Here is a 22479-nt window from a genome sequence, read left to right as displayed (position 1 = left end):
TGTATCTGTACATGTGAGTGTGTGCATGTGGCATGTGTATGCCTGTGCATCTGTGTGTAGCATTTGTGCATGTGTGCATGCCTTGCATCTATGCATTGTGGGCGTTTGTGTGTGCACATGTGCATGTGTATTTGCCTGTGTGTCCATGTGTGTGTATGTGTATCTGTGTACGCCTCTGTGTGTGCATGTATGTGCACACATGTGTGTGTACACACATCTGTGTTAGATCAGTAGAATCTCCAAAAAAAAACCTGACAGCTAAAATTTAGGAAATTATTGGTTAAAAAACTGTGAGACCTACTCAACAAACTTTTCTGGGACACACTTTTTTGGGGTACATGCTTAGATATACAGAACCCAAGAAGGGTACAGGTAGACAGGAAGCAGAGCCGAGGATTGCCGTGCCCAGACCCACCTGAGCCTGCCCAGGATGCTCGAGTCTGAGTCAAGAGCCCTGCCCTCATGCTCTCCCCACACACGGAAACAGACCCTAAACGCCACTCGGGGCTGAGGAAGAAAAGCCCACCTCGTAATCAGCACGGCTTCCTTTCTCTGCCCAGGCTGTGCAGCAGTTGTTTCTGTGAGGTGAACTGGAACAATGTGGTCATTTAAACTTCCCCAGCTAGAAGTGTGGTATGGGAGGCATGTCCAGGCATGTCCGCTAGGCCCTGGGCCCGAGGCCGCTGGGCTCCCTCTCCTCCCCCCTCCCTCCCTCCTTCCCTCCCTCCCTCCTCCCTCTCCCTCTCATTGCTTCTCCAGCCAGTCCTGCAGTCCCTCCGGCCTGCATGGTGAACGCTCCTCCCCCGGGGAGCTGGCAGGAACGGCTCTGTCTGCAGCCTTCCTGTTCCCTGAGTTCGTGGAGGGCGACTGATGTAAATATGTTGAGACCATCTTAGTGGTAAATGTGAGTGGATTTTTCTTTTAGAGGAAAATTTTATTGGGAATATTTTTCCCTTAGGTGTGAAACTTGGCAGGTAAGCGCCTTCCCTGATGGACTGCTGAAGACTCCGTTAATTAGAAACGAGCTTCGGGTCCAAGGAAAACAGCTTGAGCCTGCTAAGTCTTCTTAGGATGTTTGTCTGAAATGCTTCTGAAAATAGCATAGCTTTCTGTAAAGAAATATTAACTGCCGAGCATGGCCGGAGCGGACCACAACCCACCCCAGGCCTGGCTAAGTTGGTGTTAGACAGGGGATTAGTTTCTGGTTTTATGTGAAAATCCCCGGAGGAAAAGCACCTCCAGCCACAGTTCTCCTCCCCATCTTGTGGCCGGCTGCCTGCAGCTCAACCGCCACCGAGGGCCGGGGCCACCGCGGACCCTGCGGCCCGGCTCTGCCCGGCCCGGAGGCCGGCTGCCTGCAGCTCAACCGCCACCGAGGGCCGGGGCCACCGTGGACCCTGCGGCCCAGCTCTGCCTGGCCCGGAGGCCGGCTGCCTGCTGTGTGAGATTCAGTCCCCACGCCGGCCGGAGACACAGCCTGGCCGCAGGCGTGCGCACCACACCGCCAGCGGCCCCCTGTCCTGTTGGGTCCCCTCATCCTCTGCTCAGCCTCCCAGGTGACACAGCTCGAGGGGTGGCCCTGAGTGCCCCTGCCCTGCACACAGAAGAAAGTCCATGAGACCTATCACCAATTAACCAGCAAAAAGCTGGAGGTGGCGCTATGGCTCAAGGGGCAGAGCACTAGCCTTGAGCAAAAATAATCTCAGGGACAGTATCCAGGCCTGAGTTCAAGCCCTACAACTGGCACAAGTGCATGCATGCACACACGCGTGCACACACACACCCTGGGGGTGGCCCCTGTGGCGGGGGTCAGCCTGTGGAGCCTCCCCTGGCACTGACCTTCAAGGTCAAGGAAAGGCTGACCCAGAAGCTCACGCTCCAGACCATCCCAGGCGGAAAGGGCCACGAGACTCTTATCTCCAATGGCCCACCAGAAAACCGGACGTGGAGCCATGGCTCAACGTGGTAGAGCGCTCCCCTTGAACAAAGAAGCTCAGGACAGCGCCCAGGCCCTGAGTGCAAGCCTCACAACCAATTTAAAAAAGAAGAAGAATTAGGAAAGACAAAGAAAGACCATCGAGAGAAACAGATCCACGGAAGTGGCCAAGGGTGAATCGTGGGGGCTGTGGAGCCGCAGGTGGGTGCCGGTGTCCGGCTATCTGTGCCTCGGTATTCTCGGCTGCAAAACGGGCACGGCTGTGAGACCATGGATATACCCTCAGCATTATTATCAAAAATCATCTCTTACAGGACGCAGCCATGTGCCAAGAATGGCTCTGAGAGTTGGAGGGGGCACTGCCCCGGCCTCCAACGCCGTGCCCCCTTCTCATGAAGCTAGAGCCCGGGGACAGGGCCTTCGGTGGACTTGGAACAGCCGGGTGAGAATCAGGCACACAGGGTGCTTGGGGGTTGCACACAGCAGAAGGAATGCTCTCCGGGAAGTGGACTATGATGGCACCCACAGAAATGGGAGGGGGGTCGGGGTCATTTGGACAGCCTTGCGAGAAGAGCGTGGCACGGGAGAGAGGCGAGTCTGAGAACACGGTCGGCGGTCCCAGGACGCAGCTGGGGGCCGGCGCACCGAGCCGCTCCGGCCCCGGTCCCGGCGCCAGCCAGGGACGCCGGCCTGGTGAAATGGAGACCTTTAGACGTCAGCGGCAGGGAGGCCAGCCGAGCTCCGGCGCGGGAGGGACGGATGGACGGAGACCGCGGCGGTCTCAGACCGCACTGGCACACACCATGGATGGCCTGCCCCTCCCGGGACGCCCAACTCAGGAAGCCCTGGGCCTGGACCACGGCAAAGCATCCTAGGAGCCTGGGCGGCTGGCCAGGAGAGAACCACCCGCCGGTCATCCTCGGCACCAGCAGGAAGAACTCTGTGAGCAGACGTACTGCACAGCCTGACCACCAAGATGGCTGCGGGCGCCTGTCCCCAGAGGCACAGAAGTAGAATCTCCCCAGGACTGCTCAGAACCTTACGTAACAGAAGCCAGTTCACAATCTCAAAGTAGGGGAACACAAACGACAGATGTATCTAAGATGTGTGCAACAACGAGGCTTGGGAAAGATGAGGGAAATGAAGGGAATTCTCAGTCGTCTCAGATGCATCCTGGGTCACTGGGCTCATGGCGCCAGGACCTGAGGAGGAGTCCACACACACACACACACACACACACACACACACACACACACACACACACACACACACACACACACACACACACACACACACACACACACACACACACACACACACACACACACACACACACACACACCGGCTTCGTGGAGCCCATCAGCTGCTCCTGCGCCTGCCTTTTCTCCTGCCTTCCGGCAGTGCTGTGCACCAAAGGAAGATGAGAGGGTGCAAACATTTACTCAGGAAAACGTCTTGCAGGGCACCTCCCTGGTGAGCCTGGCAGGAATGAAAGCCTGGGCACACTCCACTGCCGGGGGACAGGAAGCGGAATCCTGTGCTCAATATAGTTCCAGCTTTCATGAGGCAGTGCCCGTGGAGATGTGTGGGTTTCTCTGCCGAAGCCCGGGCTCTGAGCCCTGCCTCTGCCCACCACTGCACAGCAGCAGCCAGGCGGCCTGTAGGTTCCCACTGGGGTCTGGGTGACTTTTTGTGTCTCTCATCCCAGGCCCTGAGACTCCGGCAGAGCGAGCGTCCCGCGTCCCTCGGCCGCGGTCCCCGGTGCTGGGACCCCAACCTGCTTCCACAGCCCCGCGCCGCCCTGCTCCGCCGCCGTTTGAGCTGAGTTCCGGACCCGGCCTGGGCCCTCATTTGGAGAAAAGGCCTCTGCAGACATGACCGGCTAAGGCCAGGCTGACCGAGGGCAGGCCCGCCGATGGGGAGGAGCCGGACCCACACACAGGAGAGGCCGGTGAGACAGAGGCAGGGGCTGGAGCGACAAAGCCGCCAGCGGGGGACACCCAGGACGCGCGGGGAGGGAGACAGCCTCATGGCCTCTCCAGGGGTCAGCCAGGATGGCCCCGCCAACACCTCCGATTCAAGCTTCTGGCCCTCGGGTGTTTCCAACCCCAGGCTGCAACGGCGCTCTGTCACTACTCAAGACACTGACCCCGCGGGATGCTGGCCACGCGGGATGCTGATCCCCGAGGGATGCTGACCCCGAGGGACGCTGACCCCGAGAGACGCTGACCCCGAGACACTGACCCCGAGACACTGACCCCGAGAGACGCTGACCCTGAGGGACACTGACCCCGAGAGACGCTGACCCCGAGACACTGACCCCGAGGGACGCTGACCCCGAGACACTGACCCCGAGAGACGCTGACCCTGAGAGACACTGACCCCGAGGGACGCTGACCCCGAGAGACGCTGACCCCGAGGGACGCTGACCCCGAGAGACTGACCCCGAGACATTGACCCCGAGGGACGCTGACCCCAAGAGACACTGACCCCGAGACACTGACCCCGAGGGACGCTGACCCCGAGAGACACTGACCCCGAGACACTGACCCCGAGGGACGCTGACCCCGAGACACTGACCCCGAGAGACGCTGACCCCGAGAGACGCTGACCCCGAGACACTGACCCCGAGGGACGCTGACCCCGAGAGACGCTGACCCCGAGGGACGCTGACCCCGAGAGACGCTGACCCCGAGGGACGCTGACCCCGAGAGACACTGACCCCGAGACACTGACCCCGAGGGACGCTGACCCCGAGAGACACTGACCCCGAGACACTGACCCCGAGGGACGCTGACCCCGAGACACTGACCCCAAGAGACGCTGACCCCGAGAGACGCTGACCCCGAGGGACACTGACCCCGAGGGACGCTGACCCCGAGGGACACTGACCCCGAGAGACGCTGACCCCGAGAGACGCTGACCCCGAGACATGCTGACCCCGAGAGACGCTGACCCTGAGAGATGCTGACCCCGAGAGACGTTGACCCCCGAGGGACGCTGACACTGAGGGACACTGACCCCGAGGGACGCTGACCCCGAGAGACACTGACCCCGAGACACTGACCCCGAGGGACACTGACCCCGAGAGACACTGACCCCGAGAGACACTGACCCTGAGGGACACTGACCCCGAGGGACGCTGACCCCGAGAGACGCTGACCCCGAGGGACGCTGACCCCGAGGGACACTGACCCCGAGGGACGCTGACACTGAGGGACACTGACCCCGAGAGACGCTGACCCCGAGGGACGCTGACCCCGAGGGACACTGACCCCGAGGGACGCTGACCCCGAGAGATGCTGACCCTGAGGGACGCTGACCCCGAGAGACACTGACCCCGAGGGACGCTGACACTGAGGGACGCTGACCCCGAGAGACTGACCCCGCGGGATGCTGGCCACGCGGGATGCTGACCCCTGAGACACTGACCCTGAGAGACGCTGACCCTGAGAGACGGTGACCCTGAGGGACGCTGACCCCGAGAGACGCTGACACTGAGGGACGCTGACCCCGAGGGACACTGACCCCGAGAGACGCTGACCCCGAGGGACGCTGACCCCGAGAGACGCTGACCCCGAGACACTGACCCCGAGGGACGCTGACCCCGAGGGACGCTGACACTGAGGGACGCTGACCTTGAGAGACGCTGACCCCGAGGGACGGGCCACTGACCCGCACTGGCTGCTCCTCAGGCGCTGCCTGCCTTCACCACATACTGAGGGAATTCCCAGAGGGCAGGCCAAGCTCCCACGGGGCGGAAGGGTGCTGGGAGCTCCTGGGACTGGACCCCAGGGGACCTGAAGCAACTTCAGGAAGAGACCCACCGCGGCTGCCCCTGGCGACAGACCCACAGCCGCCTTCCTGTGCGTGGACACTACCTCTCACAGCAGGTCGCGTGAGGACGCGGCACTCAGGCCTCCCGTGCGTGGACACTACCTCTCACAGCAGGTCGCGCGAGGACGCGGCACTCAGGCCTCCCGTGCGTGGACACTACCTCTCACAGCAGGTCGCGCGAGGCCTCCGGGTGCTGTGCCGCTGTCCGCGCGCTCCACGCCTGTGCCACACACAGACCTGGGTGGCCGTGCCCAGGAGCCCACGGCCGCACGCACATGCACGCACAGGCGTCCCCCAGGACGGCACACCCGGGAAAAGCAGCAAACCCTCCCCGTGCGGGGAGGCCCAGGGCGGGCTCCCGGGCCTCCCGGAAACCGACGGGCAGCTGGCTTATGGATCCATGGCGCACCGAGCGACCGTCCGCGCAGCACGCTCCTGGCAACGCCTCAGCCATACAGCTCAACATTATTTTTAATTAACTTCAATAATAAAAGGAAAGGCCAGTGACTAATTAAATCCCCTGCCTGTAAGCACTTTCACTTAAATAAAAATCCATTTGTTTTAGAACTGACTCACCAGAAATTCATAAGCCAGAAATGAGAGCGGGAGGTAGCCCCGGCCTCGCTCAGACGGCCAGGGCTGAGCGTACCCCGCCCCGTGACTCCGCCTGGGGTCCGGGCGGGCCTCTCCTGGCCCCCTTGTGGAGGGAGTTCATGGCCCCCAGGTCCTGCTGGTGGCCTGCGCCCTGCCGCACCGGCGCCCGCAGCGGCATGAGGCTGGGCGCAGCCACCCTGGGCTGGGCCTGAAGGGAGAATGCTCCCTGCTGCCCTCGCAGCCTGGGCCCCGCGTGGCCCAAGGAGGAGGTAAAGAAGCTGCCCAATCAAGGTAGGCCACGGCCGCAGGGCACGCCCACCCAGCGGGACCAGCGCCTCACCCACGGGTTCTCATTCTCCACATACAGTGCACCAGCTCCACAGCCACACCCGGCCCGGAGCCCGGGGACTCAGCGGTGGTGTTTGTCCATTAGCTCGGAGGGAGACAGGCTGTCTCCACCCAGGCGTTCGGACTCCGCCCCGGCGTTTCACCCCAGCCCTGTGCCACGGGGACCTTCCACGGAGGGGGGACAGGAGCCCGGACCTGTCGGCAAGACGCCTTCCCAACGTAAGCACGGGCTCCTGCACGCTTCCTTTTCCTTTCTTCCTTTCAGCAGTCTAGAGTTTAGACTCGACACTTCGCCCTTGCTAAGCAAGTGCTCTATACTTGAGCCGCGCCTCCAGCTCTTTTTGCTTTATTTTTTTTTCAAGCACAACCTCCCCTCCCAAATAGGTGGGGTTGCAGGCATGAGCCACAACACTCAGCCACTACTCAGGGCCCACAACGCCAGGGGTCTAAAGACCCAACATGGCAGCCGGAGACGATCCGAATCCAAGCTCCACTTTTATAAGCTGTGTGACTTCAGGTGGGTTGCTGGGCTTCTCTGCTCCTCCTATGCCCAACTCTAAGATAACAATATCAGCTGTTCCTCAGGCTGCCATGAAGATCCACAAATACTCTAAGCGAGCGCTTACCGGGGAAGCTGCAGGGTTTGCTCCCCATCTCAGGGCCGGGGCACCGCCAGCTGAGCAGCTGGCTGAGCAGCACAAGGTCATCATGGCCACTTAAACCAGCAGGCAGCCAACTTCCCCGGCCAAGAACGGTCAGCTTCGTGGCCTCAGGCCCTTGTCATGACACTCAGCTCTGACCTGGCGGTGAAATGCGGGCAGAGACACGCCACCCGAGATGGCAGAGCGGCTCACTGGAGGAAATGAGGTAGGAAGCAGTGGAGGCCGCTGCCCGGGGGTGATGGCCACCCCGGGCCGTTCCCGCCCACCAGGACAGCAGGGTCCGTGAAAGGAAAAGGAGGTGGATCCCGGGGAGACAAGGGATGGGATGTGCCACAAACAGGAGCCGTGTGTGTGCGCAGGAGCTGCAGAGGGGAGGGGGGACCGGACGGGCCCCTCCAGGAAGACAACCGATAGGGCTGCCTTCTCCAATGCAAACTCTCACACGGCCCCCAACACCACGGCCATGGTGACACCGCGTGTCAGGACACGGACGGGGAGACTGCACGGTTCCCTCGGTGCCGGGGTCTCCACAGAGGGTGTCTGCTGCCCGGCACACCTGGGCCCGGAGACTCTCCTCCACCGCTTCACACCTGAGCACATACAAGTCAAACTCACCGTGCTCCTTCCAGCCTCAGGGCCTTTGCACATGCTGCCCTTGCCTGTTCTTCACCTGCCTACTCCTTTCTCCTCCAGATGTTAGACCACCAACGCCCAGGGACACACTCTCTCCACAGACACCTACTGGGTCCTCCTATGACTGAGGGCCCCTCTTCACAAGCCCTTCTTCCCCCATGCCGAAGTTCAGCAGTCTGTCTCTCCTACCAGACCTGAACAAGTGGCCGTGCTCCCCAGGGGTCCCCAGGTCCAAGCACAGTCTGATGGAGCAGCAGCCGGCCCGTGACAGCATGCTTCACTGCAGAGGAAGCTAAGCGGGTGCTGCAGTGCGAGGCGGGGGTAGGGGGGGCCTGGCCCTTTCTTACGCCTCCCCACCTTCTTGCCAAGGGAACGGGAGCTTTCAGGAAGGACAACACTCTCTTTCTAGAAAAGCCTTTAGGTGGCTGATGTATTTAATTAGCATGAGAAATACAGTTGCAGTATCCCTTTTATGAAACTGCTAATCCACACGTGAGCAAATTTGCCTCTGAGGACAGCTTAGTATTTTTACCACATGCTTTCAATATCCACCCATTGTTCCAAAGTAATACTTTTTGCTATTAAAATATATAATAAAGTTCTCAAGGAAACACACACACACACACACACATACACACGGGTCATTCGAGACAAGTAAGAGAGCCGCCGGGACTCACGGAATCACCTTTCCCTTTGTCTTTGACAAGCGGCCTCCAGTCAGGGAGCCACGCTGAAGCGCAGCAGGCTTCGGATTTCGCTGGACTCCTCACACCGCCCCGGCTCTCCGCCACATCAAGGTGCTCAGTGAAGACGCAGGACACGCAGCCAGCGTCCACATCGAGTGGAGACCCGGCGCATCTGCCCCTGGCTTCGGTGTCGCGGCTCCCACTGCCGCTGCTGGCTGGCACACAGGACGCCAGGACGTGGGCCCGCGGCCGCCGCACCAAGGGGCTCTGGGACAGGACCCAGCTCGCAGGCAGACACACCACGGGCTTCATGAGGAGAGGCCTGCAACCTCTAAGCCCACTTTGTGACCTTCAGGAAGCGGCCCGTACATTTCCGCTGTTGTGTGCGGGTGATGGTCGGTGTGGTCGTGAGTCCCGTAAGAGGTAATCTAGCAGAGGGTTGAGGCCCAAGGGACCCAGAGCCCGAGCCCAGCCGCTGCTCTTTGGAGCTCAGATGCCCCTTTTGAGAAGCAAAGGAAGCCATACAAGCTCCTGGGGTACGAGGGTGGTGAAGCTGGGTGGAGGGAGGACCAGAAGTCAGATCGCCCGGGCCTGAAGCCTGGGTTCGGCCCCGGCCTCAACACACACTGCAAGGCTTGAGAAAGTGACGCATCCCCGAGCCTCAGTCTCCTCATCTGTACGGGAAATGGCCTTGGTAGACTTGAAGCACTGTAGGAACAGAAGGGGCTGAGGCTCAGCCACCAGCAAATGCTGAGAAGATCCAGAGAGCCCTGGGCAGCGCCTGGGCGGCAGGGCCAGCAGGGCTGCACACTCCCAGAGAGCTGGGGGAGGGGAGGGCGCTGCAGACCCAGGGATGTGGAGAATGGCGTCAACAATGGGCCCGAGAGCTGGACGCGTGGGTGGAACCGAGGTGGCTTTGGTGAAATGACACGCTGGATCTCATGAACTGAAAGGTGAACGAGAAGAGAATGGAAATATCTCACCGGTGCAGTTAATGTGGGACTAAATAAGAGCTAGTGCTCACTTTGATTCCTTTCACTAGTTTTTTTTTGGGGGGGGTCCGGTCATGGGGCCTGAACTCTGGGCCTGGGCGCTGTCCCTCAGCTCTTCAGCTCAAGGCGAGCGCTCTACCACTGAGCCACCTTCCCAGCCCCCTTTCACTACAGTGTCAGTCTTGCCTGTGGCTGGTGTTTTTTCTGTGGGACAGCACTCCTTTAGGAAGACCGGGTTTGAGCTATTTGCATAAAGCCCTGAGGACCTCAGGCATGCACCAGGGATGCAGGGCCGCACAGCTGCTTCCTGTCCATGTCACACAAGTGTGAACAGGTCCGTTCGCACTGTGACACACCAGCTTCCCCAGGTGTGTCTGCTGGCACCCTCTCTGTGCTCTGCCCTTATCTCCTCTGGTCCTCCAGCTGTGCAGGGAGCCGGCCACCCAGTCTCTGTGTAGTGACAAACTGGCAGGGAGACACTAAGCAAGAAAAGCAAACAGGCCCCTCTCTGTGTGCTTACTTAAGAGAAACATTTAAAAACAAACAAGCAAAGAAAAGAAATCTAAGTCGCTAATGAGGCACCCTTAGAACTCACTCCAAGCTCAGGCGGGAGCTGGGGGCAAAGGAGAACAGGCAGAGGAAGGGCTACAAGCTGGGGAGAGGGAGCTCAGGAAAGGAGGCGCCAGCTCTAGCGAACAGAAAGTAAAAGGGAGCTGATGGAGAGCCAGGTGGGAGGGGCAGGAAAGAGCCCTCTGCATGTGGAAGTAATTATTTAAACATTTTACACCTTTCAAAACAGCAGACAGCAATTTCCAAATCCAAATTTCTCTGTGTCCCCCACTGCAAGAACCTGTTGACCTCTGACCCCAGCTGGCTGAGAGGAGCTTTCAGCATTAGCTCCATCAATTCACAGGAAAGCATCTCGGGCTGGGCTGAAGAGGAAACCTTTCTGTAAGGTCCCTCCACGTGCTGCCCCGAGCTGAGGCCACCAAGCAAGAATGCAAGGATGGTTTGTCCGCTACCACTGGGATGGAACCAGCTGGAACCAGCTCACATCCTGTACCAGCCAGCAGTCACACTGTGATGGATGAGGGTCAGGAACCTGTGTTGGCCATGACCTGGGGGCCAAGCTGTACTTAGTTCCTTGAGCCTTCCAAGAGGAAAGAGCCAAGCTGACTGGCCTCAAAGGCACAACTCCCAGAGCCCCTCTCAGTGCAGATCAGGTGGAAGCAGGTGGCCTGCAGAGCTCTAAGTCCTACACTTACAGCAGGAACTAACCTGCACCCCCAGCACCTGGAAACAAATGCTGATCCCGAAGCTACTATGCTATGAGACTGGAGTGATCATTTGCCTGGCCTGTGACCCGAGACCTGATGAGCCCAGCCAAAGGAAGAGGCTGCTCTCCGCCTCTGCTCTGCTCTGTGCTGCTCCCTCCCTCCCCATCACCTCCCTGCATCTTCCCTTCCAGACAGAAGATGACAGCAGGCCCAGGCACCCCACTTACGGGCAAGTGCCTCCTCTTCCTTCCTCCAGCCATCTGGAAAAGCCTGCTCCAACACCCGCCTGTTCCATCCACCGGCCCCCTGCTCCCAGTGACTGTGACTCTCTACAGTACCACTTCTTACAATTAGTTCACTTCTGCAGCTGGCGGCCAGCTCTGAGAAGACAGCACTTCTATCTAAGCCATGTGGCTTTTGCCCACTGACGCTGCTGACTGCAAATAAGTGAGTGGACAGTGGATGGATGGCTGGGTGGGTGGGTGGGTGGGTTGATGGAGGGATTGATTGATGGATAGATGGCTTGGTGGGTGGGTGGATAGACTGGATGGGTAATGGATGGATAGGTGAGTAGATGGATAGATGATGGATGGATAAATGAATGGGTGGATGGTGGATGGATGGGTAGGTGGATGGGTAGATGATGGAGAGATTGATGGATAGATGGAAGTATGGTGAACAGGTGGATGGTTGGAGATAGATGGATTGGTGGATGGGTGAGTAGATTGGTGGATGAATGGATGGGTGATGGATGGATAAATGAATGGGTGGATGATGGATGGATAGGTGAGTAGCTGGATAGATGGAAACTGACTAGCAGACAGTTCAGAGTCCTGACCCTTTCCTGCTTAACAAGGAAGTGACGCTGGGTGCTGAGTCCTTACTCCACTGCTGTGTGACCCTGGGCAGGTTATTTAACATCTCTGTGAATCATGACAGTGCTGGCTCACAGGGAAGGAGCAAGCCCCTTGCTCTGTCTGAAGCAGAGGAGCAGTGCCTAACACATAGCAGGACCAGGGGAGGAGGAGCAGCGGCCAGTGTGATCATGCCCCTGACACAAAGAGCACAAAACCAGAGGCAGATTTAAGAACTAAGTATAACCTAGCAGCCCTTTGGAGCTCATGCCGGGAAAGAGAAGGCAAGGAGTTAAAGGATTAGCAGCCCGTGTCTGTTTAGTTACTCCACTCCCTGCTTCTCTGGAGAAAAGTATCTTGAAAGATTAGATTATGTAGCGAGAACTACAGGGCCACAGTGCAGAGAAGGGTCTCTGTCACCGCCCGGCTCAGCTGAGCTGGAGGATAATTTCCCGTAGGTGGTCTCAGCCAGATTTCCTGGAGGCTGAGGACAGAGAAAACAGCCTTTCCTGTCCCTTGAGATTGCCGCGTGAAAGCACTTTTTAAACCTTAAATTAAAAAACTGAAAGGCCACGTCCATTCTGCAAACCCTGTGCGCTTAATTTCTAAAACAGCAGCACGGCAAGAGCTGGCTATGGACTACCGAAGCGCATGAGCCGTCAAGAAAAACAACCCAGCCGGAGTGACGTGTGTCAGACTGTTATTCAAAGAGAGTCTGTCCTCCTCTGCAGCACAGACACACTCAGAAAGGACGTGTAGACATTGTTCTTACTATGACACTACAGCCTTCCAAGGTAGCCGTGGCCCAGCACTCAGAAATAGGAAAATACCCCAAGTATAAAACCAACTACTGTGCTCAGGAGGCTGAGGCAGGAGGCTCATGGATTCCAGGCCAGGCCAGGACAGAGAGAGAGACAGAGACAGAGAGGAGGAAAGAAAGAAAGAAAGGAAGAAAGAAAGAAGGAAGGAAGGAAAAAAGAAAGAATCAACCACTAGTATATTGTGTCATCCGGTGAGCACTCCACCAACAGAATCTGTAAGGCAGACATAGCTGAGGTGGAAGGTTCCAGAAGTAACCCAGGGGGTTAGTGTCTTCTGTTAAGTAATCTCTGAAGTAACACAGAGCTCCCCCCAGGAAGAAGTGCATTGTGAGAAATCACAAGAATTCTCAGGTCACCAGGAGAGCCACTGGCAACCCATAATTTCCAAATAAAATCTTAACATTCCACGGACACGGTTGCCCACAGTGCCCCTCCACCACCCCTGCCCTGCCCCCACCCACAGTGCCCCTCCACCACCCCTGCCCTGCCCCCACCCACAGTGCCCCTCCACCACCCCTGCCCTGCCCCCACACACAGTGCCCCTCCACCACCCCTGCCCTGCTGCTCAGGGCAAGCAGCGCGATATGTGATGTGCAACCATGAGTCATGAGCTGAGGGATGCTGGACCAGAGGCCAGGGCGCGGGCACCGTGGAGCCCAGCTGCTGGCCTCACCAACGGAGACGCAGAAAGAGACAGGAGCGGGGCTCGGGGACGAGACACCTTCAGGGACCTTCCCTGCATGGCCCACTACCCCCAGACAGGCCAGACCCTCAGCAAGAGCCGGCGGGAGACGCGTGTGCGGACAGCGTGTGGACAGCACGCTCGCAGCTAGCACAGACAGCTAGCGCAGACGCCCAGCGGGGCGACCAGCACAAGTCCGCTTCTGGAATGCTTTCGTCCCCACAAAAGGAAACCCTTCCGTCTCACCCACCCCCGGCCTGTGGCAAGCGCACGCCTGCCCGCGTCTCACCCACCCCCGGCCCGTGGCAAGCGCGCCTGCCCACGTCTCTCCAGGTTTCCCCAACCCGTGCCTCTCACCCAGACGCAATCCCACGTGCGTGGTCTTGGCTTCCATGGTCTCTGGGTGGCAGAGAACACACCCGTGTGTACACGGGTGTGAGGAGACGCAGACAGGGCAGGCCCGGGGCTTCCCTGCTTCACGCAAAGCCTGCACGCACAGAGGTCAGCACCACATCCCGTCCCAGCGCCTCCCACGCCCAGGCGAGCACCGCAGGGCACCACCGCTGGCCAAGCGACACTGACCTCCAGCCACGGCTCGCCCCCCTGGGCCTCGGCTGGTGTCAGACCCACACGGTGTCAGGCTGGGAGACGCAGGGGCAGCTAGAGCGATGGCCCCTGCGCATCCATCACTAGAAGATGCGGGCGGGATACGTGGCTCTCATCTCGTGTTGGCCCACAAGGGCCAAGTTCCCAAGCAACAAAACAAACCTCAAGATTTACATTTCAAAGCCGGGCACCCGCGGCTCACGCCTGTCATCCTAGCTACTCAGGAGGCTGAGATCTGAGGATCATGGTTCAAAGCCAGCCTGGGCAGGAAAGTCCGTGAGACTCTGATCTTCAATAAACCATCAGAAAACCAGAAGTGGCGCTGTGGCTCAAGAGGTAGAGCACTCGCCTTGAGCTGAAGCGCTCAGGGACAGCGCCCAGGCCCAGAGTTCAAGCCCCACAACCGACAAAAAAAAAAAAAAAAAGACACAAAAAAGATTTCCATTTCGGATGGCTCACACTCCCGTCTAGGATAAACCTTTATTTTATTTTTTTTAAGTTTTTAAAAAATGACTACAACCGCCAGGTATGGTGGCACGGGCCAGTTCATCCCAGGCCCGGGGAGACTGAGGCAGTGGATCCAAAGTCCAAGGCCAGTCTAGGCTACATAGCAATACCTGTTCCAAAGTAAAAACAAAAGACAACCATGATGGAAAGCACTGAGCTGCAGGACAACTGCCTGCCGAGCAGCAGCAGCAGCAGCAGCAGCAGCAGCAGGGAACCAAGCGACCCAGCCACAGCACAGCACAGCACAGCACAGCACAGCCACGAGATGAATGGGGAGAAGGGAGACATTCGGGGGGGAAACGTTTACATTAAACTCACACCTAAGGAGCTGAGTTACCCAAGGGAGACCTCGGTCCCTGTTCGGGAGGGACCCAGATATGATCACAAATATGGGGAAGAAACCGTAGATGGTTTGTTTGGTTTTTTTCTCAGTGGCTAAAGAAATGGAGGAGAATTGGGCTTTGCCGGGTGCGGGTGCCTCTCACAATGCTGTGGTTGGGGGTCGGGGCGGGAGATGTTTGGGATTAAACATTGTCATTTGAGCGGCGCACTGATGAAATTCAGGAAATTCTAAATGTGAGCACCGACAATCTGCCACTCCAATTTTACACTCCGGAGCCCCGAACAAAAGCTACACTGTGCTAGGCCTGGGTCAGCCCCGGCGTGACGCACGGAGAGCTGCAGGCTTCCTTTCAATTAATGACTTTCCAGAGTGGAGTGTGAAAATCAAAATGTTGTTCTGCAGGGCAGAGCGGCTCCCAGCCCCCAGCCTGGCCCCAGCCCCGTGAGCGGGCTGCCAGCGGCAGGGATGGTCCTCTCCACCTCACCTCCAGACAGCCCGGGGGCGTCCACGGCAGGACCCCCAGGTGGCGCCCGGGGCCAGGAAGCCGCTGTGTGTGCAGTGCTCTCCCCGCCACCAGCCCCGCCCCTGCCACGCACACCAGACCTGCCCACCTCTGTTCCCCGTCTCCACCAGCGTACGCGCGGGGTGTGTTCTCCTGGAAGCCGGGGCCACGTGCATGGGATTGCATCTGTGTGAGATGCGCCAGTCGGGGAAACCCAAGAGACACAAGCCAGGTATCAGAGTGTGTGTGTGCATCTGTGTGAGTGTGTGTGTGTGCATGTGTGTGAGTGTGTGTGTGTGTGTTGTGTTCAGAGTGAAAGAGCTAGACTCAAAGAGCCCCTCAGAATGGCAGCCACAGTTTGCCCAGTTGCATTCTGAGTGAAGTGATGGGGATCCTGAGCCCCGGAGACCCAGAGCTCCCGGCACTCAGTGACAAGGGCAGCCACGGCCTCTGGACCTGCTCAGGCCGCCTCCACTCACAGCTCTGGCGATTCCCACTGGACTCAGGCACGCCTCGGCCTGCTGCCTGGGGGCTGAGGCCTGGGCCGAACCTTTCTCCCACAGAGCAGGGGACCACCCCCAAGAGTCCAGAGAAGAGGCAACAGACAGGCTTGAGGCAGAGGGAAAATGAGTCAGTGGTAGGCCCAGAGAGATGCCTCAGCCTGGATGATTTTCCCCTCCTCCTTTAAGTCTTCTGCGTTGGGGGAGGTGGCCACAGAGGGACCTCCCTCCATCTGGGCCTCCAGCCCCCGTGCCGTCTACCTTCAGACTGCGCCTCTGGCCAGCCCACAGCCGGCCCGGGCCTGCCGCCTGCCTGCCTTCCCCCGGGCTCTCCCCACGGGGCTCACACCCTCTTCCATGACCCATGACCCCAGGTCCCACACAGCCCACAACCCCTTCGCCTCCAGCAGGTCCGGGGTCCTAGAGGGCACAGGGCAGGCACTCGATTGATGCTGGACCGGTGCTGACAAGAAGGCTCTATTCTTCCGCAGGACCCCTCCGTGAGCAGGTTCAGAGCAGCTCCCGGGTGAACCCCTCCCAGACAAACCTCACCACCTCAGAGTTCCTTCAGGTGAGGAAACATCCTGGGATTTGCTGGGGCGTGGAGCAGGGCGGGGTCAGTGTGCAGCTGCGCCCACCACTCAGGAGAACAGGACTGGGCTGCAAGCCCCCGTCCTACCAGTGTCTGGGCAGAACTAAACAGATTTCTCTTCCAACCCACAACATACCTTGGAGCCTGGATGGAACCGGAAACTCCCTGCACGCACTGGCTCTCCAGAGCTTGCGTGCATGCCTTCCTTGCTATTTTCTTGACGTTTTCTCCTTGCAGATGTCCAGTCTGAATGTCCACTATTCCCACTTGATGTTCAGCAGCCCTTGGGGATAAAGCTGGCTTCCCACAGCCTTCACCTCAGACCATCGCATGGGGGACAGCGCCACCTCCTGGCCAGCAGCCGGGAGCCACGGCGTCCTCCAGTGGACTGTCTTCTCGACCCCGGCTCTACCTTTCCTGGATTCTCATCAGGACAGGAAGCCAACAGCAGGCTGGAGGGCTACGGGAAAGGCGTGGGGGTCTCCCCGGGGTCTGCCTAGCTGCGCAGCGCTCCCACGGCTCAGGGGCCTCAGAGCCCAAGGGCAGCCTCCATCGTGGCCAACAAACCAGAGGACGCTGTGCCAGGCACTGCTGGGAGACAGCCAGCCCGGGGGAAGGGTGGAAGGGGAAAGCATCAGGAGAAGACAGCACAGCCGAAGAAGGTGGAGACCGCGCACAGAGTGGAATGCTATTCTGCCACGGGGAGAATGAGGAGCTGATATACATCCACACGCAGAGGTCCTCGGAGTGGCCGGGGCCAGAGCGCATTTTGATAAAGTGTCCAGAGCAGGGGCTGGAAAGGTGGCTCAGTGGTAGAGCGCTTGCCTTGCATTCATGAGGCCCTGGGTTCAATTCCTCAGCACCACATAAGTAGACAAAGCTGGAAGTGGTGCTGTGGCTCAAGTGGTAGAGCGCTAGCCTTGAGCTGAAGAGCTGAGGGACAGCGCCCAGGCCCAGAGTTCAGGCCCCACGACCAAAAAAAAAAAAAAAAAAAATGTCCAGAGCAGGCAGAGCCGGGGACGGCGACGGCAAGCCGAGGCTGGGGCTGGGCAGGCCGGCCGGCTTCCTTCCGCAGGTCCCAAACTGATGCATGGTCCCATCCACTTCAGCAGGTGAATCTGTGGTGTGCACAGCAAGTCCTGCATGGGAATTCTGGGCCCCACTGGGCTGCTGGACCTGGGAGGAGCTGTGTCCCTCTGGGGGGTGTCAGCCTGCAGAAGTGCTCCCAGCCCAGCCTCCGGCTTGATGACACTAACAGCAGGAGGGCGAGCACAGTGGAGCAACACTGAGGAGGGGGAGCCCGTAGGACACGCGGGACAAAACGCCGAATCCGGGGCATCAGCAACCAAAGGCCCAGCTGCGGAAGGCAGCCCCAGGGCGGCCCTGCTGGACGGTGCTGTGGGCCTCTTCAAGACAGCCAGAGGGCCTGAGGGCTGAGGAAGGGGCCGCAGACGGGACCGGAGCCGAAGCCCAAGTGGTACAGTGCTAGGCTCGATGCTCCGTGCTGGTCTTGTGTAATGCCTGCAAAGCATCAAGTGCTGAAACATAAATCAATACAGTAAATAAATAACCATCCATGTAAATCTGCCTCCAGGAAGAAACCTCTCTCATAAAAGGAAGCACCCTCGTATTAAGTTCAGAACAATAAAATCTCAGACCGTTTATTGATATTACAGACTTCTGTCACAGCATACTAGAGGAGGGCTCTTTGGAGGGAAAGAGAGTGGGAGGAACAGGAGACCAGAAAGAGATTTGGCTCTATACAGAGAAAGGACTTTCAAAAGCGTTCAAATGAAGGCAAAGTACAAGAGACCTCGTCAGTCACAGTACGGACTGCCCAGGGCGGAAGTGGGCGCGCAGCGCCACAGACTCGCACATGTGAGGCTGACAGGAAAGGCCAGGCAGAGGAGGCCCGGAGGGCCACCGTGGCGCTGGACCAAGTGACCGGCACACTATTTGAAAGCAGACGGTGACCTGTTGAAGACAGACTGTAAATCCCCAGGACAGACAAGGTGTGGCCAGCACAAATATAATGATAAAGTCTTGTGGTGTTTACAACAAGCAGATGTGTAATATCTGAGAAAAACAGCAGGTGACAGAGCCAGACACATCTGTAAAGCAACAACAGCTGCTCCAGAGGGTGAGAATGGGGACAGGTGAGGTCCCACATGGAGAGCCGGCCCAGGGTGCCAGCGGGAAAACCCTGGGCGGATGAACGCGTGCACGGCTCAGCATCACACCTCCACCCATTAGAAGGCTCGGTCGGCATCTCATCCCAAGGGAGGACCCAGAGAAACCGAAGGCTGATGAGGAAGTCGGTTACCTGCCAACTATCTTTCTGTGTTTCTCTCTGGGCCTGTGAAGCAACCCATACTCAGTTTCCATACTCAGTCCTGCTCCTAAGGCTGTTGAGTGAGGCAGATGGCGTTTAGTCAGGAAAAACAAACCTGCCAAGAGAGGACAGTGAGGGAGGCCACAGGTACACGCGCTGGACGCAATGCGCATCTCCCCCGTCCGCCTCGGACGCTCACCCCGCAATGCGGATTTGCAGTTGTGTGCCCTTGAGAAGCCCCGAAGAAGCCTGGCTGACCCAAAGACACACCACACACCACACACCACACACCACACACCGACCGTGAGCAGCCAAGCCAGCCTTCAGTCTGCCTTGACACATGACTATCGCCACAAACCTTACTGACTTCATGCCCAAATCCAAGGCCAGCGGCAGCCAGGAGGGGTAACGGGGCACCATGGTGTCGATGGGGAGCTGAGCCACTGCATCCAGCTGGGAGCTCGTGCTGAGATGACGGGGTGCACGCTTTCATTACAGAGACACGAGTGAAGTCCCAACACCCAACGGGAGCCATCTGCAGCGACAGGGCTCCTGCCTGCATCCTCGGGAGGCCCAGGGCGACCCCTGGAGCTGCCAGGGCGGGCGAGAGACAGACCCCCTGCGGGGCTCCAGGGAGCCCTCTGCCCCCAGCATCCTCACTTGGCCACGGCTGAGACTGAGCTGCCGCCACCCGTGGCAGGACAGGAAGACTGTTCCTGATCGCGCATGCGTGCCCGTGCCCACGGCTCCTCCCCGGCTGCAGGTCAACACCGCAGGCATTAGCACCTCCCTGGGACAGGAAAATCCATCTCAGCACATTAGCAGCCGGGCCCACAGGCCTTTCAGAAACTCCGCGGAGGGCAAGGCCGGAGAGTCAGCCTGGCAAGCCGTGTCCGGTGGTCTTAAATTTTATTTAAAAAGGAAGACTGGGATTTCCACGCCGGACCCAGTCGTAACCAGCTTCTCTCTCACCTGGGAGAACAGAAGCAGAGGCGAGTCTTGGGAAGCCCAGGAGGGGGAAGGGAAGTAACCGTTTTCTCTGGAAAATACACAATAAAGCCATGCTTCTTTTTTTCATCTTTTCACTGTGTTCAGAGGTCGGAAATTCTAGGCTTTGGCTTCTCCCCGAAGGAGCCTTTGCACCCTGGTCCTGCTGGACACCCGAGAGGCACAGGCAGTACGGGAGGCAGGTCTTTTCCGGGGAGCTCAGCACACCGATGTGGCCGCCATGTGGAATGACGGCTCAGAACAACCTGCATGTGTGAGCTACAGGCAAGCCGAGCCTGGCACGGGCAAAGCCTGCCCACTCCAGCGATACCACGTGTGTCCTCTTCCTTAACTAAGCTCAGGGGTAAATGATGAGACGGGGAGGTGGATAGATACCAGGATACCCGAATGGATAGATGGATGGGTTGGTGGGTGAATGGGTGAGGTGTAGGCGGGTAAGCATGTGAATAAGTAGATGAGCACATATTTGCATGGGTGGTGGATGGTGGACGGACGGGCAGAGGGACAGGTGTACTGTGGCATCTGGATGGGGGACAGATGAGCAGGAGGGTAGGGGTAGACTGATGATCAGGTTTTCAAAGCCTGCAGGCTTTGGGTCTCGCTGTGAAATGCTCTTCCACTGCTGGGCCAAAACAGCATCTTTTTTCTCTTTCTTGCAGGTGACACGAAACATTTCGCCTGGGCCCACACAGTTCTAGCACCTCGGGGTTGGGAGCCGGGAACCTCCCCCAAACACATGCATCATAAAGTGCCCCAGAGATTAATGTCACCACCACTCTGCGCCCATGCGTGAGGCATAAAACAAACACTAGACAAGGAGAGCTCGTTACCCGAGATCCTTAAACGATTCAGGATTCTGCAGCTACGCCTGAAGCCAATTAAGAGGCTCACACTGGGTGTGAGCGGCCCACGCGGACAGGCACGGCCCCAAGCACAGAGCCGGCACCCATCAAACGCATCAACGGGGTCAGATTCGCGGCTCTGCCGGGACCCCAACTCTAGGCCACCTCTGACAGAATCACCAGGCCCCAAGTAACACAGCGGGCAACGGGCCCTGGTAATGCTGACCACCCTTCAGTTCTTGATTTTATTTAGCAATACCTCCTAGGCGCCTGCCTGCCAGGCACTTTGTAAACACTGTATGATTCTTCATTCATGTCATGACCACAGCCGCCCATGAGCCAGGAACTGCTGTTATTCCAGCTTACAGGTGAGAGCAGAGGCACAGAGAGGGAGCGTGCAACAGCCTAAACAAAGCTGAGGCAGGCCTGTGCACAGAGCGCAGGCCCGAGACAACCTGGGCAGAGCAAGCGCTGCGCTGCCGAGGATTCTCTACATGGCCGGCACTCACCTGCCCACTAACCCAGCCCTTCCCCACCGCGTAGAGACAGGGGTGTGTGTGTGTGTGTGTGTGTGTGTGTGTGTGTGTGTGTGTGTGTGTGTGTGTGTGTGAAAGAGAGAGAGAGAGCACATGTGAAAACTGAGGACACAGACACTTAGAAAACTTGATCAGAATTTGGATTTGGGGCTTTAGCCCATGCAGCCGCTCAGCATGCGGGCCTCCCCTGGGGCAGGTCCAGTCACCGCCCCACAGAGCAGCCGTGACAGCAGAGCACAGGCCCTCGAAGTGTAGCCTGTGTCCTATGTTAAAATATTTCACACAAATTGAAGAATGTTACAAAGATTTCACCTGAGCCGGGCGCTGGTGGCTCAAGCCTGTCATCCCAGCTACTCAGGAGGCTGAGATCTGAGGATCACAGTTCAAAGCCAGCCCGGGCAGGAAAGGCCATGAGACTCTTATCTCCAATAAACCACCACAAAACCAGAAGTGGCGCTGTGGCTCAAGTGGTAGAGTACCCGCCTTTAGCTAACGAGCTGAGGGACAGCGCCCAGGCCCACAGTTCAAGCCCCACAACTGACCAAATAAAAATAAAAATTCACCTGTTGCTCACTCAGCATGAATGTGGCTCCCACGGCGTTCCCAGAAGACACCAAGGATACAGTCAAAGACAAGTACCAGGGAGGGTCTCCTCCCCCCCAGCCCCCCCCTCCCAGCACACCCTTGCCCATCGTTGGCCTGAACGCAGGGCCTCAGAGGTCTGGAGAACCTTGGAGCTCTGGGTGGCTCGCAGCAGGGTAGAGAGGAGGGCTCGCCCTCCCCCGGGAAGGGGGCTGGGAGCTCTCTGCGCCGCATGACCTCCCGGAGCCCCACAGGGTGCTAGCTTCTGATGCCCCCTCCAGGGAGGGGGTGTCGACACCAGGCCAGGTGGCTGGCAGGCCTGGCCGTGAGGCATCTGAGGTGGGGACCCTGCCCCGGCCCAGCATCAGAGTCACGAGGGCATGGACCCTGGATCTCCGAAGATAGCTCTTTCCGTGTGATGTGCGCTCTGCGACCTCTGCTGGCGAGTAACATCTGATTAGGCGCTCGGCTCCTCCCAGAGACCAGGCCGCTCCACCCACACCTGCTCCCCAAACGGCCAATTGGTAACTTGGATTTGCTGTCCCCCTCAGACACAGCCAGGCCAACAGCGCCACACAGATTCCCGGGCTGGGAAGCTGGCTCAGTGGTAGAGCGCTTGCCTTGCATGCCTGAGGCCCTGAGTTCGATTCCTCAGCACCACATAAGCAAAAAGAAAAAAAAGCAGGAAGTGGCGCTGTGGCTCAAGTGGTAGAGCGCTAGCCTTGAGCTGCAGAGCTGAGGGACAGCGCCCAGGCCCAGAGTTCAGGCCCCACGACCGGACCCCCCCCCCCAAAGAAGTAACAGATT

At 58.6% G+C, this 22479-nt stretch overlaps 1 long non-coding RNA gene across 1 annotated transcript; it reads right to left on the bottom strand.

Moving 5' to 3' along the window:
• Positions 1-17810: 17810 nt before the first annotated feature.
• LOC138823491 (uncharacterized) lies at positions 17811-19142 on the bottom strand. Its single transcript, XR_011370837.1, has 3 exons — positions 19063-19142; positions 18696-18819; positions 17811-17910 (listed from the first exon to the last, which is right to left on the bottom strand). It is a non-coding gene; the product is annotated as an uncharacterized lncRNA (long non-coding RNA).
• Between the last annotated feature and the right edge of the window lie 3337 nt (positions 19143-22479).

This window comes from Dipodomys merriami, unplaced genomic scaffold (assembly GCF_024711535.1).
Source record: "Dipodomys merriami isolate MVZ:Mamm:240054 unplaced genomic scaffold, mDipMer1.0.p SCAF_120, whole genome shotgun sequence".
Classification (NCBI taxonomy): Eukaryota; Metazoa; Chordata; class Mammalia; order Rodentia; family Heteromyidae; genus Dipodomys; species Dipodomys merriami.
This window is presented reverse-complemented; position numbering and strand designations above follow the sequence as displayed.